This window comes from Eulemur rufifrons, chromosome 4, assembly GCF_041146395.1.
Source record: "Eulemur rufifrons isolate Redbay chromosome 4, OSU_ERuf_1, whole genome shotgun sequence".
In the NCBI taxonomy this organism is placed as follows: domain Eukaryota; kingdom Metazoa; phylum Chordata; class Mammalia; order Primates; family Lemuridae; genus Eulemur; species Eulemur rufifrons.
This window is the reverse complement of record NC_090986.1, coordinates 78,676,591-78,695,002: the sequence shown is the minus strand read 5'-3', so window position 1 is coordinate 78,695,002 and position 18,412 is coordinate 78,676,591.

Below are 18,412 nucleotides of genomic sequence, written 5' to 3'. Positions count from 1 at the left end.
CTGTGTTTATATGCTAATACATGGACTGAGAAATCAGTTAACATCCTAAGTGACCTACAGGGTATATGTTGGCAAAAAGCAGATTGTGTATATGTCTTACAAAATTGGATTTATGTTCACTGTGTTTGGGAATGTATAGCATGTAAATTATTTCATATATTATTTAAAGGTAATTAAATGTTCATGTTTTACTTTGAATGTTTTTCTTTTGGAAAAAACAAATGGGATCAAGTTGTGTTTGTTTTTTTTAATTTTTCTCACCTAGGCAAGTGGACTTGCATATTACACTAACGTAACAGTATAAGAGTTGAGCTGTTTATTTTCCAAAAGATTGTTGATAAATCATACCTGTTACAACATGTATGTGACTGTCCTTTTCCCCATTGAATGGTCTTGGCACCCTTGTTGAAAATCAATTGACCATATATATGAGGGTTAATTTCTGGGCTCTCCATTTTATTTCATTGGTTTATGTCTGTCTGTCTTTATGCCAATACCACACTGTTTTGACTACTGTAGTTTGTAGTAAGTTTTGAAATCAGAAAGTATGAATCTTTTAACTTTGTTCTTTTTCTTTTTCAAGATTATTTTGGCTATTCAGGGTCCCATGAGATTCCATATGAATTTTTGCATGGGTCTGTCTATTTCTGCAAAAAAAAGTCATGGGATTTTGGTAGGTATTACAATGAATCTGTAGATTGCTTTGGATAGTAATGGTACGTTAACAATGTTGTCTTCTAATCCATCATCTTTAATTTCTGTTAGCAAGATTTTGTAGTTTTCAGTGTACAAGTCTTTAGCCTCCTTGGTTAAGCTTATTCCAAAGTATTTTATTCTTTTTGATACTATTTTAATAGAATTATTTTCCTGATTCTCTTTTCAGATTGCTCATTGCTAGCTTTAGAAATACACTGGTTTTTGTGTGTTGATTATGCATCCTGTCACTTTGCTGAATTCATTTATTGGCTTTGACAATTTTTTTGTGGCACCTTTAAAGTTTTCTACATAAAAGATCATGTCATCTGTATACAGAGATAATTTTACTTTTTCCTTTCCAATTTGGTTGCCTTTTATTTCTCTTTCTTACCTAATTACTCTGACTAGAACTTCCCATACTATGTTGAATGGAAGTGTTGACAGTCGGCATCTGTCTTGTTCTTGCTTGACCTTAGAGGAAGAGCTTTGGTATGAGTGTGATGTTAGCCATAGGGTTTTCTTACAACGTATAGCCTTTCTATGTTGAGGTGGTTTCCTTCTATTCCTAGTTTGTTAAGTGTTTTTATCACGAAAAGGTTTGACTTGTCAGATGCTTTTTCTGCATCAAGATGATCATGTGGGTTTTTTTCCTTCCTTTTATTAATGTGGTGTAGCCCACTGATTAATTTTCATATGTGAACCACCCTTGCATTTCAGGAATAAATCCCACTTGGTCATGGTGTATAATCCTTTTAATGTACTGTTGAATTCAATTTTCTAATATTTTGTTGAGAACTTTCACACCAGTACTCTTAAGGAGTATTGTTCTATCGGTTTCTTACAATGTCTTTGTCTGGCTTTGGCCCAGCTGTTCTTCAGTGTTGGCATGGTATAAGTTGGTAAACTAGAGGAGGGGTGACCACCAAGAAAAGCTGGCATGTCAGCAAGGAGGAGAGGAGAAAACATTTCTCAGCTCCACTTACTGAAGCATCATCCTTCAGCTTGTCTTAAATTGCTCTCTTGATATAGTTGCCAGAATGATGAAAATTAAGATAAACATGCTTAAAAAGGAGCATATGAAATATATGAAAAATTTTAGACTCGCTCTAGCCCTCTGAAAGCAAACACAGAATATTATAAAAAATGAAGCTAGAGATGTTGAATAGCACATATGAGTGTGACGTTGGGTGAGTGAGAAGCTCTTATTCAAATGACCAATCATCAAACATTCTCAGAGGGTTTCCCGTGACAAAGTAGTGACTGAGAAACAATGGCGGGGAGAGTCTAGGCCAGTGCTCTTGAATAGAAATATAATACAAGCCATATATGTGATTTTAAAGTTTCTAGAAGCTACACTAAAAAAGTAAAAGCATACAGGTGCAATTAATTTTAGTGATAATTTTTTAAGCCAATATATCCAAAATATCATATTTTCACAAGTAATATAAAAATTATTTGATATTTAACATATTTTATACTGTCTTCACATCTGATATATTTTATACTGAACACATCTCAATTTATCTCGCCACATTTTACGTGCTCAATGGGCAGCACACATGTAGGCTGTTGGATCTCACTGTCCAGAGCTGTTCTTCAATTTAATTTTCAAAAGCTTGATAAGGGAAATTGTCAGCTTCTGTGCCCTCTGTTCTTAGCTGAATCCAACTGTATGCTTGTATACAAGACAGGTCCTATAGGAAGATGTAAATCCTGAAGTCTTTATCTAATGATGGGTTCTCTTGAAAGAACAGACATTGGGCAGATTGTCAAGAAATAAGTCCTTGGCAAGCGATCTTGGCATTTGAGGAGGAGAAGGAGGACTGGTGGCAAAGTCGTTGTGGCAGGTGAGGGCCTGTGGAATCGCAGAGGATTTTAGGCTCATTGAAGCCAGCAGGAGGTAGATTTTTTGAGCAGTTGGTAGATAGGGGAACAAAACATCAGGGAGTTTGGGAACAAAAGTTGAGTGGGCAGAGAGGTTGGCCTTTCATTCCTCTTTGCTTGCCCTCGAGTGAGTTGGAGGGAGACAGTTGGAGAGAGACGTGTGTGTGTGTGTGTGTGTGTGTCAGTGTGAGTAAGGCCTGTGGGATGGGGTGTTTTGGGTCTCAGGTCGCATCAGCAGCAGCCACTGCTCACACAAGCCCCAGTCTCGTTCTGTGTCCCCTTCACTTCACTTGGATTCCACTCCCCCCAGACATCCATTTAATGTATTCAATATGTGCCCTTTGAAATGCTTGTCCTTTAAGTGTATGTGTTTTTAAAATGTACATAGACGGTATTAAGCACCTCTTTCTGCCTATGCTTGTCTCACTCATGGTAATAAGATACCTTACTAACCTTTCCTGTGATCCTTTTCTACTCTGGGGTCCCCCCAGTTTCTTTCTGTCATTTATATTGAGTGCTAGTGTGTGCCAGGTAGGGTGCTGGGTAGGTTACAGACGTTATTTTGTTCAAGTCTCATAGTAACCCTGCAAGGACAGTGATATTTGCCTCCCCAGCCCAGAGCACTTGGTAGCTGCTCACCATCGCACTGCTAGCAGTCTGTATTCACACTCAGCCTTGTGGATTCCAACATCCACACTCTGGATGCTATTCTAAAGGTTTGCATGTTTTGAAATTCATTCATTTGACAAATATTTGACATGCCTACCATGTGCCAGGTGTTATTTTAGGATCTGGGGAGATAGAAGAGGATACAATGCAAAAAGTCTCTGTTCTCAGGAAGCTTGCCTTCTAGAAGGCTGATACAAGAGGAAGGGCAGGGCCCTTAGCTGGAGGGGGAAACACGGGGGGCTGGTAACGAGGATGCACCACTTGTCTTCTGTGTGCCAGGGTCTGCTTCTGACGAACTCTGTAGCCCAGTCTCCAAGGCCAAGATTTTATTTTCTGACAGCTTTCCTGAGGTATAATTTACACACTCATTGGAAATTTGACCAAGTTAACATCTATAATCGTCTATTTCTTTATCTGTAGATAACATCAATATCACTGGATTTAAGTTAGTTGACAGGTATGTGTGAAGCACATAATCATGCTTGGTGCCAAGTATTTGATGCTTTGATATTATAAAAGCTATTTTATGAATATTAGTTCGGTGACAACATATTGAGTGTGTTAGAGGAGAGCCAGTAGTTCAGTGTTTTTCAAAATAGGGTCTCCTGATCAACTGTGTCAGCATCACTTAGAGTGCATTGTGAAAAATATAGATTCTTGAGCTTAATCCCAAATCAGATGATCTAAATATTGGTGTGGGCCCTGGAGAGCAGCATCGTAACAGGTGTCCAGGTGGTGCTTGTGCACAGGTAAGTTTAAGAACCAGTGTGACTGATCAGCCCTCAGTAAATGTTAGTTGTTGTTATGTTATTTTTTGCTGATGCTGCTGCAAGTTATTGCAATTACAGCATAGAGAAGTCTTAACCAAACTTGGGGAAGGGTCATCAGAGACTTCCTTTTGAACAACTTGCAGAAATGAGTAGGCTTTGGATGGATGTATAGGCTTTAGCTAGGTAAAGGGGAAAGTTATCCAGCTAGAATATAGATGGAGGCTCAGAAATGTGGGAGAGGCCGGGCGCGGTGGCTCACGCCTGTAATCCTAGCACTCTGGGAGGCCGAGGTGGGTGGATCGCTCAAGGTCAGGAGTTCGAAACCAGCCCGAGCAAGAGCAAGACCCTGTCTCTACTAAAAATAGAAAGAAATTATCTGACCAACTAAAATATATATAGAAAAAATTAGCTGGGCATGGTGGCACATGCCTGCAGTCCCAGCTACTCGGGAGGCTGAGGCAGTAGGATCGCTTAAGCCCAGGAGTTTGAGGTTGCTGTGAGCTAGGCTGACGCCACGGCACTCACTCTAGCCCAGGCAACAAAGCGAGACTCTGTCTCAAAAAAAAAAAAAAAAAAAAAAAAAGAAATGTGGGACAGCATGGGTTTTGGAGGCAGCTATCATGATCATGTAAAATATAATTATAATGAAAGTGTGACTGGAGAGTAGTAAGAGCTGCTGTTGGATGTTATATTGAGGAAGATGGAAAGGCAGTTTGAAGCTTTAGTTTCAAGCAAGAGGGATAAAAGGTCAGATTTGAATGTTAAAGGTTCCAGGTGTGAGCATAGATACAAATCAGTGGTGACTTTCAGGTTTCTTACAAGGGTAACTGGGTTGGATGGGGCTGCCCTTCTAGGTGGGGAATAGCAGAGGAGAACCAGGTATGTGGAGAAAGGTGTTTGGGTTTTAGGATTATTACTTTGGAGATGTCTATGGGGCATCCAAGTGGAAGTATTGTATAAAAATTGGAATATGAGACTAGTATTAAGGGAAGAGACCTCAATGAGAGAGGGAAATTTAGAAGGCACCAGTTTATAGTGGAGAATTAAGCTATGGGTATGCATAAAATTTTTCAGGAGGTCCCAGAATACGATAACTGAGAATGGTACCCTGAAAACTATGCAGACCCAAGAAAGAAAAACAGCAAAAGAGAGGGAGCACTGGAAAACTAAAGAGAGACAGACTCCAGAGAGGAGGGAAGTTTGTTGGAGAAAGTTATTAACTATGTCCAATGCCACCGAGAGGTCATTTAATTTAAAGAGTAGAAATTGTCCATGTCATTGTTACTTTGCAAGAGCAGTGTCAGTAATAGGTCGTAGGGGCAGAAATTGGGTAGGAGAGGCATTGTAGTTGAATGGGGATAAGTAGAGACCACGAGTGCAGACCACACACAGGAAGAAAAAAGATTCCTATCTGTATAACTTTTCCATTAAAGGAATTGACGTATATCAAAGATCATCCAGTTTAAAAAGCTGAATGACTATACCCTAGGGACTAGATTTAGAAAAAGAAAAATGTCTCATGGGGACTTTTGTCTTGGACTATAAGCCTTTCAGTGGCAGGAAGTGTCTGTCTTGCTGTCCTCAGCCCTAGGCCCAGCGCCTACCCGCCAGCAGGAGCTCAGTCCATTGGTTAGCTAGACGGGTGGATGGGTGGATACACAGGTCCAGACCCCTTAGGGTTACATTTTTCCTAATTTCAGATGGAGTTAAAGGAGAGGGAATGAAAAGGAACCATGTTAAAATATTGATACATACCAGGAATGACACTTTTAATTTTCAAATAGCCTGTAATTTTTCAATTTGCTAGCATTGCTCTTTCTCTCTTTTTAATATGCTTTCTCTTCCCTTCCTCATAATTTGAAGAGCGTATTTCATCTAAATATTTTAATTCCTTATAGAGTTGGAAGCGAGTTAGGATTTTAAAATCTGAATGTCGACACTAGATAAGGAGAGCACAGGATCACCATGGGATGTGCTAACGCTGCTTAGAGCCCTGGTGCCCTGGAGTCCTCTGTGCTCTGCAGCAGCCTCCCAGCGGCCAGGGTGGGCGGGTGGCCGGGCCACGCCTCCAGGAGTCAGGCCAGGTGGCTCTTTGCCAAAGAGTTTCTGAAAATGTGCAGATTAATGTTTAATGCCCTCCTTCCCATGCTCTGGCCTTTGCGAAAGTCTCATGTTCTCTGCTGTCTTCCTTGGTCGCTTTAACCCAGGTTCCGACGCTCTTCTCCATTCCTCTTGCAACCCAGCTCTCTCTGAATCCTCTGGTTTAATGTCCATTTTCAAGTTTCTGGGGATTCTAACTTGAACTAATAAAATTTACAGCAGTTGCTTTTCCATGACTATATTTTAAATTAGGGTAAATGAAGAAGAAAAGAGAGAAAGCTTCTGGGGAAGGGTAAGTGGTAGAGGAATAGAACCCTCAGCTCTTTCTCTCTTTGTTCATGTGACCCCGTTGCCCGCCACACGTTGCTAAGGGTGTCAGGTGCACTGTATCTGGACAAGGTTTTGGTTCCTCCGTGCAGTTAAGTGACGTGTGCATTAAATGCTTAGCAAAGTGGTCAGTTTGTTATAAGTGACTAGTTCATGGCATTCTTCTTCAAGAAATATTTAGTTAATAATTTGTTGTCTGCCATGGAGACTCAACATTGTAGGAAACCTGTGGAGAAACTCTTACTCTTTTAAAAGTGAAAGTCAGTAATCAGAAAGCCCAAAGCTAAGGCTGGAAGTGTTGTCTGGGGCATACAGCCTAAAAGGGAAGGCTTTTAAGGTCTGGGATTCACTTTTGGTGGTCAAGTACAGTTGTTTTGACAGGGAAAGCCTGCTTTTAGTCATTTCAAATATTTATGTACTTCTTCCAACTCACTCATAGAATAGAGTGTGCAGAGATAAGCATTTAAACCACAGAGGAAAGTGAGGACCCTGATGGAGAACACAAACAATGTTTCCTCACCAGGGGGAAGGAGGCATGTTTTATTCGGTAAAAGCAAAGTGAGTGTTCGAAATTGCCTCCACTAGATTTTTGCAATTATAGGGATATATTGGAGGGGAAACAAAAGATGTGTTGGAGATCTGCATCAGTGAAACCCATACATTTTTTTTAACAGGCTTAATTCACTTATTTTTCTTGCATAAAAATGCTAAGTTGTAGCCACAGCGGGAGCCTGGGTCCTCTGCACAGAGACTCTGGTGTGGGTCTTAACAAAATGGTCAGTGAATTCCTGGTAGGGATACTTGGTGGATACAGTCTTTTTCCAGAGGTCCTTTTCAAAAAGGAAGAAATGTATCTCATCTTGAAGAGATATTTATGAAATTTAGGGCTCTTGCCCTCACAGGCTAAGAACTAGCCTTAAAACACTAGGGATATGAAGGGGCACATTTGTGATAAAATATGTAACTTTATGAAACACAGCTAATTTAAACGCGGAACCCAGAAGAGTTGCCATTAAAATTGGGAGAAAAATCCAAGGATATTTGCCATCATGATTATTATTCACCACTTTTTGGAAGTTCTGGGCAATGCAATTAGATATCAAGTAGAAATAAGAGGCATAACTATTTAAAAGAAGAAAAAAAATTATAGCCAATATTGTTGGGTACCTGAAAAAACAGCAGATGCTCAACTTGGAAAGAGTTTCATTTGATAAAGAATCGGTGAAGTGGCTGCATGCAAGATAAATATCTAAAAATCGTTAGCTTGGTTCTGTACCAGCCAGCCGCGACGTTCTTCATGTGTCTGAAGTAGAACCAGAGCCTTCTTCATTAAGGAAATATTATTCCCAGTCGATCATGGTTTCGTCTTCCTCCTCGCTCTCCAGAGTCTATCACACAGCACCAGCCCACAGAGAAGTCTGCAGGGCGAGGAAGCAGCTCTACTTCAAACTCGTCTCGAGGTGAGAGTCACTTAGATGAAGCAGGTGTGTGTGTGGGTGGAGATGACGTACAGCACAGTCTTTGTGCTATCTGAAGGGGAGCTCACAAAAAGAATTGTCTGAGCAGAGTCAGTATCAATTGGTGCAAGATGAATAATTTAAGACCTTTAAGTGTTCCTTTTTGGAAAAAAAAATCAAGAATTTATTGATCACTGGAAGGAAATGCATACAGGAGGCAGTGGAATTGGATGGAAGAAGAAAATGGACTGAGGTGGTGCCCTGTTTCTGAGCAAAGGCATCACGGAGGTTGCACAGCAGCAGACATTGCATATCAGAGACCTCTGCTTCCCAGGAAAGAGCAACGCACACAGAGGATGCAAAAATCTGTCGCTTCATATGACACTTCCTATCCTCCCAGTTAGAGAGAGAGGGCTTCCTCTGGCCCAGTGGCTTCAGACACCAGGTAGCCTGTGGGCTGCTTCTGGCCTCAGGCCATGAGAAAGTCTCTCCAGTCTTGGCAAAATGAATAAAGTACATATGAATAGTACCTGTGAGTGTAGTGAGTACCTACGTGTGGGGATCAGGTTGCTAACTGTCTTCCCTTGGGGCAGATGATGCTTATTTCTGAGAGCACACCATCTCTACATTTTTTGCTATTGTAATATCCTTTCTTTGCTTTTTGTTTGTTGATTGCTTAATGAACTTGTTTGGAGTAATGCAGTGCTATTGCCTAACTCTAGTTCCCCTTTTGCTCTGGCCAATACATCTTATTTTATGTGTTCTATTTAATTTTTTTGCTTAAGTGTATTCATTTACTCTTTTATTCAACTTATATTAACCATCTACAGTGGAATTTAGTGGAGCTGAGGCCAAAAGTAAAAAAAAAAGCAACGTTGTCCCTATTAAAACACACTTTGAGCTTCATCAGTCCCTTCTATCTCAGTGTGGATAAGTTTTAGATTCCTTCCTGAGAGGATGGAGCGGGGAGAGAGAATGAGAGGTTTTGGAATTCTACAGAGAGGGGAAAGGATTTGGAAAGGTGAACGGGAGGCGCCCGAATTAAATTTTGTCCGTGTCTCAACTTTTCAGGCTGTTGACCTTGGTAAATTCATTAATGTCAGCAGAAAAGTTGTTCTCCAATCACACACACACACTTCACAGATGATTGAAGGAGGCAGCAAAGCATGAAGAGCTGCAGGATCTCAATACAGCAGAAAACGCAGGTGTCGTTCTTTAAGCTGTTTACACTTAGAAAGTCCTGATGCAATCGGAGCCGATCTTTCCCAGCCGGTGCCCATTCCCTGGGCTGTACGTGTGGCAAGGGCAGGTGCTGAGTCTCTCTCATCTCATTCCTGGGCCTCAGCACAGGGCCTAGCATGTCGCTAGCTCCGAATGGACACGCATTCATCCATCGAATGCTGCCTGATGGCCCAGAGTTCCAAGATCCCCTTCCCGAATTAAAACCCGATTCCATCTTATGGTGGGATCCCATAAAAACAGCTGCTTGTAGGGAAATCCCTTTCAGGGGACCGACACTTTCAGGAAATCATTTCTTTTGATCCCAATATTCTACCATGTCATTAAACTTTATGAGGGTGATGGCAGAGCCACTGACCGTTCACCCAGTCCCAGGCAGATCTCTGACATTCCCCAGCACACACTGTCCTTGAACCGCTGCACCTTGCAATGACTTTCCAGCACACTTGGAGTAAAATCTAAACCCCTCACCGCACATGTAACCTCCCTAGCAGCCTCCCTCTCAAACGCTTTGCTACAATGTGATGAAAGGAACCTTTGTCCTCCTCATGAATCCTTTCTTAAGAAGACAAAATCAAATGCGCTCTCCAAGCCACGCTATTACCACTTGGCCTGTATGAATGCGGGCCTATTGCAAAAGACAGCGATGGGAACCGAAACAGTGGGGCGCAGGAAATAAGGCCCATTTTGACAGCACCCTTGGCCTGGGAAAAGAGCTACATTTATTACGGAGTCGGCCTTGAGGAGCGGGGCCTCATTGTGCTCATCTGGGTTTCCCACTGAGCTGCCACTCAAATGGCAGCATGATTGGAAACCGACAGCCCCGTTGCCATGGCCAAGTGAGCGTCCAAGTACCATCTCCACTGAGAAACAGCTGTGGGAAAATGCTGCTGGTATCGCCAGCTTCATCCCTACCAGCACTTTCAGAGTTAAAGTTCTAAAACTCCAGCCCCCCTGTAGCCTCCCCTCACCTGGGATGAGCTGCTGCTGCTGGTGGGTGGTTTCATCAGGCCAGAAAGTGAACCCACGAGATCATCATCCTCTCACAAGCACAGTCATCACACCAGAGGAGCACATCCTGATTCCAGTTCCTTTGCTGTCATTGCTAATGCAGTCTGCAGTTCAGAGACGCATTCAACTGGGATTACCCAGAAGAAAAGGGAGCAAAATCCGAAGCTCCAAATTTAAATGGAATCGTAGTCTAGTTAATGTTTTATAATTAATTATTCCATGTGCAGTCTGCACAGTCACTGATGATTTCAAAACCCTAACTCCCAACTCTGAGGTCATTACAACTTGGTAAAGTCATTATCTGCTTTTGATTCTCTTTGTGTCCCCTTAACTGCTCCTCTAAGTAACAGGTTCCAGGTGGTGTTAGGCCTAGACTTTTTTTTTTTTTTTTTTTTTTTTCAGTTTTCTATCCCTTGTCTTATATAAATGACTTAAAATTGTTTTGGTTTAGACACATCTGACTTTTTAGATAAACTTTAAATTTTGGAATAGTCTTAGATTTACAGAATAGTTGCAAAAATGGCTCAGAGAATTCCATATACAGTTGTCCCTCAGTTCCAGGACCCCTCCAGGATACAAAAATCTGCAGATGCTCTGGTCCCGGATATAACACAGTATAGTATTTGCATATAACCTACGCATATCCTCCTGCACACTTGAAATCATCTCTAGGTTATTTATAACACCCAATACAATGTAAATATTATGTACAAATGGAGCCTGTTCCTCCCTCCCCTTGAGTCTGGGCTGGCCTTAGAGACTTGCTTGGCCAATGCATGTGGCAGAAGTGAAATATGGGGCTTCCAGGTCTAGGTCATAAGAAGCTCTGCAGCTTCTCCAGGCCCTCTTGGGATGCTCGCTCAGGAAGGCCAGCTGCCACCCGATGTAAGAAGTCTCAGGAATGCCTGCACCCACCATGCTGGAGAGGTCAGAGCATGGGGAGAGGGCCAGGAGGATGAGCCACCAGGCAGAGAAGGGGAGGCCAGAAAACCCAGAAGAGCCAGACTCAGAAGTGAAGATGTCATCTTGGAAGTGGCTTCCCCGGCACTACTCCCCAGATAATGCCCCGGGGTTCAGAGACAGCCTGCCCCCATGCCCCTCCCACACTGTAAGCAAAACCAAACAGTGGTTTCTAGCAACCAAGTTTTGGGATAGTCTTGAAACTGTTAAAGAGAAATTATTCTGAATTGTTAAAAATGGCAAAGAAGACTTTATTCAAGACTTGGTGTAGAGGTGTCTTAGTCCATTTAGCGTTGCTATCAAGGAATTCCTGAGGCTGGGTAATTTATCAAGAAAAAAGGTTTATTTGGCTCACAATTCTGCTGCCTGGGAGACTGGGCATCTGGTGAGGGGCTCAGGCTGCTTCCACTAGTGGCCGGAGGTGAAGGGGGGGTTGGCATGTGCAGAGATCGCATGGTGAGAGAGGAAACAAGAGGAGGGGAAGGTGCCAGCCTCTTTTAACAACCAGCTCTCATGGGAACGAATAGAGGGAGAACTTACTCATCACCCACGTCACACCACGAGGACAGCATCAAGCCATTCATGAAGGATGCGCCCCTGTGACACACACACCTCCCACCAGGCCCCACCTCCAACCCTGGGGATAGATTTCAACATGAGGCTTGGGGGACAGACATCCAAACCACAGCAAGGGGTGGAGACTATTGCAATAGGAGGGAGAGGTTGAACTCAACTCTAAATACAGCAGGACAAGGAGGGATTTATAGCCAAAGGCAGGGCGGATGGGACATTACTAAGAGGAACTTGGTTAGGTTTCATGGTGGGGAGGGAGAGGATAGATAGCAGGGATGGAGGAGGGACTTCTCCATAAAGTAGCTTAGCAGGATTCTTTCTGCAACTGGGCTCGGCAGGCCAAGGACAGGGGCCAGGGCAAGGTCTAGCTGAAAGAAGGCTCAGAGGAGCTGACTAAAGTTTGGTCAAGGGGGGTGTCCTTGTCATTAAAGAGCAGTAGATGACCAGAGTGCAGGAGGGAACATGGCCCGCAAGCATGGCAGGGACAGGTATGAGCTTTCCCTTGAGCACTGCTCTCCCTGACGCAGGAATTGCAGGAGGAGCAGGGTCCCTTCTCTCTGGCCTCGAGAGGACTTGGGTGAAGACTGTGCCAGCTAGGACCATGGAGCACGTGGACACAGTGTCAGTGCTGGAAGAACTAGCCCAGGGTTGTGGGGGCAGGGAGGAGGGGTGAGCACTCACGCTGCTGGCTCATGGGGCTTGGGGACGGCTTCCAGGGAGAGCTGGGATCGGGGATCCTCCCTTTATCATTGTCAAACAATTGACAGTAAGTCGACTGCTCGCCTCTGTGAGTGAAAGGGGCCAGCACCGAGATCCTGGACAGGGCTCCCCAACACCCACTGCTTGTCCCTGTTTGTGGCACTGTCTCTGATGAAACACCTGCTGGAGGAGAGGTTGCCTGTTACAATGTCAGTCTCCCCGTTGTGGTTGCTGAGAAACGCGCATTTCCTTTGAAGGTATCTCTGTAATTGATCCCTTGTGGCGTGGCCTGAGGTGGCAGGTGAGATGAGGTTCCTCAACACCATCAGCTGTCGTCAGCTGCCCGTCACCTCTGTCTTGGAGAAGAGCAGGAAGAGGGGGACTGTGTGTGGGAGACCAGCGTTTCACCTTAAGAGACTGAGCACGTACCTAAAGGTGATGCCACATGATTCTGCCAGGCTGCAGTCACTGAATCCCAGGAAATTCTGTCTCCACCTCCCTCTCCGCAGTGAGAGCTGCTCCTGAGCAGGCGGCTCAGGTTTGGAGAAAGCAGAGGCCTTTTTCTCTGCGTATTTGGGGGAAGGCGTGCATGTGGGACACGCCCTGCTACAACATGGTACATGGTCCAAGTGTAGGTTTTATCCCCTGCCGTAGCTGCTGGGGGGAAGTCCAGACACCATTCTCTAAGTGTTCGTGCCCCCAGCATTGCCCTAGGCGCTGGCAGCACGGATGGATGTCCGTGCTTCCTAGTTATAAATGTCTTATGTAGTCATCACTCCCACAGAAGGGACCCGCGGCTGGCTCCAAGATAGTCCCAGAGTAATGTGATGGATGGGGCCCAGAGCTCTGGGTTACTTGCTGGGGCACGAGGACCATGGCTTGCCTAATGAGCTCGATGACATATTTATGACCCTCATGTTTCACTTTCAACCCAAAGCCTAGAGTAGTTCCTAAATATTATTTTACATCAAAATTTGCAGAAATATTTTATCAGTCATACATTTTCCCTCCGACGCTGCTCCCAGGAAGTCAGAGCCGTGGCCTGACCGCACGTGCGGGGGCGGTGGGGCAGCCTGCGGCAACGGGCGCCAACACCGTGCAGAGCAGTGGGCCGGCCACGCGGGCTGCTACTCGGCGTCGCGGTCGGTATCGTGCACAGACAGCGCGTCCGGACATCGCATGAGACCTCCGGATGGGGCCAGTCCTCCCTCCCGCCCTGGGGACACACAGCGAAGCACCTCACATGCCTCCTGAGGGACAAAACAGGAAACCCTCCGCCCAAGAGGGAATGACAATCTCACGTTTGGATGGAGCTTTAGGTTTACAGAGCCCCCCAGTCCTTCTCGGTTCATCCTCATGGTATCCCAGGGAGGGGCGTGCTGACCCCCGTGCACGTGCAGAGGGTCTGAGAGGTTCCCAGCACGAACCACGGTCCTGTGGCTGCCACGTGGGAACCAGAGAGGCAGTGTTTGTCCCACCAGCCCAGAGAGACCGCCGGCCAAAACACCCCTGAAACCCCAGACTTCTTTTGTGTAATTCTTAAAAATTTATAAGGAATGGTACCACTTATCATCTCATTTGATCTTTGCCGTAATCCTTAGATTACGGCAAGACGCATTTTTCTCATTTAACAGTTAAGGAATCCGAAGCTCAGAAAGATGAGGCAACACGTTCCCCAAGTCCCGCAGCCCTCCTGCAGGTGTTAAACGCAGTCTCCGCAGTCTCCGCAGTCTCCGCAGTCCCCGCAGTCTCCGCAGTCCCCGCAGTCCCCGCAGTACCCGCTGCGGGTCTGGTGCTGGTTTTTGGAAACAGACAAGCACCGCCCCACCGTGGGAGGGTTGGCCAAGGGGTGATGCTCCTGGCACTCCCCACCGCCGTCTCTGTGGGTTGGGGTGATCCTGGCGTGGGGACAGGAGCTGCGCGTCTCCTCTCCTGCTTGCAGACACGGCGGTGAGGGACAGATCCATCTGAGTGAGGATCCTGCCCTTGCCCAGGGCGACTCCCGCAGGTGTCTTGAGCCTCCCGTGCGCCCCACTCCCATCAGTCTTTCCTCCGTGCGGTGGGATCTGTGAATCAGCAAGTGCGCACGTGCGTGTGGCGCGCACCGCGCACCCGCCGTGGGTTTGCAGTGCGGATGGCACAGTAACGACAGCTGACCCCTACGCAAGGCTTTTCCACGGCCAGGCACTGGGCACGCGTCCTGGCCTTGATCCTTGCAACGCCCCCGAGACAGGCACCGTTAACAGTCCTTTCTTTATGAAGGAGGGGATGTCCCTGCCCGAGGCCACCTCCGGTCAGCAGGGAGCAGAGGGTGCCAGAGCTTTCACCCTGTTGGTCAGGTGCTGCCTGGCTGGTGACGAGGGCTCCCTGGTCCTAACTGGTTTTGTAGCCCTTACCTTCCCCGTGGAACCAGGGGTTCCCAAATATGCCCCTCATCCGCCCATGTGGGGGGTGGCCTAGCAGCAAAAGCCTAGAAAAAAGCAAGTGACAACAGGCCTAGTTTTTAGTCTCTGTCAGAGAATCTGCATCATTATGCTCAGTATGTGGGAATTGTTGATCTTATAAAAGTGGCTTATTTAAGAGGCTTAACCCAATGCTGCCCACACTGGGACACTTTTCTGGTGGGAAGCGTTTGAGGACATTCATCTTTCATGAAACAGACTAATATCAAAATACGGTTAATACGGTAAAAACGGTACAGTTTTGTGAGAAGAATTCCTAAAATGACAGTTTCTTTGTAGAGCGTGGGATGGGATGACATGAGTGTCTGGTGAAGGCTCTTCACCGTTAGTTCTTCCCCGACCCTCTTTGTGAAAGCTGCAAGTCAGCGGGTAGGAAGGGGCCTTCCTGGGGAAGACGCGTCCCCTCCCCCTCCCCATCCCTCTCAGCAGTCACCGCTGCCCTGTGCCAGCTAGTGTTGGGGGGACGGTGACCTGGGACGAGAGCCAAGGGCCATGTCGCCAGGGGTAGGTAGACCCGGTTAAGGAATTCAGACATGATCACCCTGAGAAAAGGGAAGAGTTGCGAGAAGGTTTTAAGCCAGAGAGGGACTTTACTTATTCTCAATGTCTCACCACTGAAAGGTAGGAATAGAGGAGGAGGTGCTAGTCTGGCCTCTGTGGAGGTCCTGCTGCTGGCGCTGGCTCTGGGAGCTCAGCCCACCCTGTAAGACCTCCGTGTGCCTGCGGCCCCGCCCCGGGGTGCAGAGACACTCCGCCCTGCCCCCAGCACAGGGGGTCTCACTTCAGGTAAAGTGAGCCAGGGCAGCCACGTTCGGATGAACAGTGACCCTGCAGTGTGAGTCCCTCCTGGGGCCAAGCACTGCACCAGGCACTGCGGGGGGGGGGGGGGGGGGGGGGGGGCGATATAGCCACAGTCGACTAGGTGGACATACGCGCTCTTTTTAAAGCACTAGTTGGAAGACCTCTTTTGTGAGTTGTGCTTGAGGTTTTTATCTTTCTCCATTTATTATCCAGATGATGGGATTCCCCAGCCCCCAGTAGGACGTGGCTCTGGCCGTGTGGAGCACCCGTGGCCATCACGTCAGAACTTTCAGAGAGGACAAGGGGGCTCCTGTCCCTGCAGACCAGTGGCTGTTTCTATCTGACAGAAAGATGTGTCCTGGGTGTCAATATAGAAAATATAAGGGAGAACAGGATTAGGCCAATTTCCCCATACGAAACACCCCTCCCCAAGTGCATGGTATGTTCTGGAAGGAAGTGAAGCAGTTTCAAACTAGGGTAACTCAGCCAGTGGTGAGAATTTTGTCAGCATGGAGAGTTAAAAAAACTTCATAAAGTCTTTATCCAAAAGCTTTACTTTTTTGTTTTATTCAGATTATCAGGTTAATGTCTTCCAAGGCCCTTGACTTGTGAGTTGAAAGTCCAGGCTTTGTTTCTCGCTGGGAGTTTTCCACCCGGGGCCCACATTTCCTCATGGGTAGATTTGGGCTGGGATAACCATTCCCACCTGTACTAAGAGCGGGGTTGCTGAGGGAGACGTGGAATGAAGCATTTCACGAACTATTCACCGGTAGCCCTCATCTCTGAGCAGTTCCCGTGCAGGGCTGGGAGTCCAGGCAGTGGTGATATGAAAATAGTGAATGTGAGCACAGAATGGCCCTTTGAGTGTGAAGTCCAACTATTGCAATAGGTAAGAAAAATCATTCTTGAGTTCTTTTTAAAAGCGCACTTAGAGCACATTTCTCATGTCCAGATTTGAAGGATTCTGAGAGCGTGCACAGATCAATTGGACTTCTGCATGATGCCACTTTCTAAAAAGAAAATCATTTATGTGAAGTGCAGCGAGCTCAGCATGCCTCGAATCGGCCAGCCAGTGAGCTGCCACACGTCCTCCCCCTGGACGGTAGGGAGCGGAGGCAGCGAGGGCTCTGGCACTAGCTCTCGTTCTAGGAGAGACCCATTTCCTTTCCCTGGATTGCACCTGCAACCCTGGCACACGTCTAATGGCTCTTGTGGATGAATCATTTATAACACTGTTACAGTCACACTTGGCTTCACACTGCTTTATTATTTTTTAATTTTAAAAGCTAAACACGCAGCAGCCATTGCTCAGGGCGTGGGCCTTGACCATCATGCCATCCCGGGGGCAGGGCCTCGAATTGGCTTCCGGATAACGAAACACCAGGACTGGGGGCTCTGCATTGGAGGTGCTGGCAGGAGAGAGTCGCATTGTCCCCAGGACAGACCCCTGGCCTGGAGAGGACCGAGTGGCATTAATGATGGCACTATTGTCTGCTGGAGAGGACCCACCATGCGCATCTGGGTGGTCCCTGCTTGTGTTCCTCCTCCTTTTCTTCTTCTTCTTCCCTTAAGCCAGTGAACATCTTTTTAATCTTCCTCCATAGTTCACTTGTCTTTAATTTCAGTTTTTCCATGCTCGTTTTTGAGGCGTAAAATATTCTGGACAGAACTGTGATGCTTTCGTGCCATCTCACTCACCTCTGGAACCTCATCACCTGGCACCTAGTACATCCTAAATACATGTGTGATGAATGAACTAATGAGTGAATTTATTTTTTGGCCACACTGGCTCACCATCCACGCATTCCAAAACCCCAGAGATCATGTCGTTCATGAATAGAGAATCGAAACATAAGTTCTCATGGATTCAGGATCAAAACGGAGAAGTAGGTACCTAACGATGATCTTAGCAAGCTCTTTTAGAGCCCAAAAAAGTTGTTTATCGGGATCCTTTAAGTAAGGAGGGTTCACTAAAGGGACATGTGAGGAAACAAAGAGTTGAGGAATGTGTCACATGTCAGGGCTGCAGGAGGACAGAGGGAGGCTTTCAGGTTCTGAATGCAAAGCAGCAGTCAGGGCAGGGCTGTGCAGGGACTGGCCAGGCTTGGTCCTGCTGCCCCCATGCCCAGGTAAGCACCGACGGCCCCCACCCCTGCTGCCAGCCCTCCCTCTCCACCGGGGAGTGGCTTCTTTTTCCAGTGGTCCTTTTGGCTGCAGCTTCCTCCCCGCCTAGTTCCCAAAGACTCCTGCTGCCTCCTGGTCTCTGCTCCTGTCTTCTCTTTCACTTTGCTTCCCCTGTTTTCTAACTCTCTATATTTCACTGTCAAACTCCCCAAGAGGAAGATCTGATTAGCTTATTACAATGGTGAAAATTCAATTAACCCTCAAGCCCAGAGCATGGATATTCAAACTAATTAAAACAAGCCACATCATAACCTGCCTAAGTGTTAATTATTAATAGAAACCAGCAGCCAGTAGAAAACAGAAATAGAAGTACAATCTCTGAAGGTTAACCTGCAGAACCAGAGGAACTGGCCCTTCTCTCTCCTTCCCACTCTCCTGCTTTCCCCGTGCTCCACCTCCATTCACCTTTTCCTTCCCACTCTTGCATGTCCTCTCCGCACGGCCATCGCAGCAGCGGCACATGCCACTTGCTGTAAGGACTCCAACACCGCTGTCATTGTTCTGGCATATTTCACATTATATCCCCACCTGCTTCCTATTTCCTGTTCTCTCCTATACATCCCTAAGCACCGCTTATGTT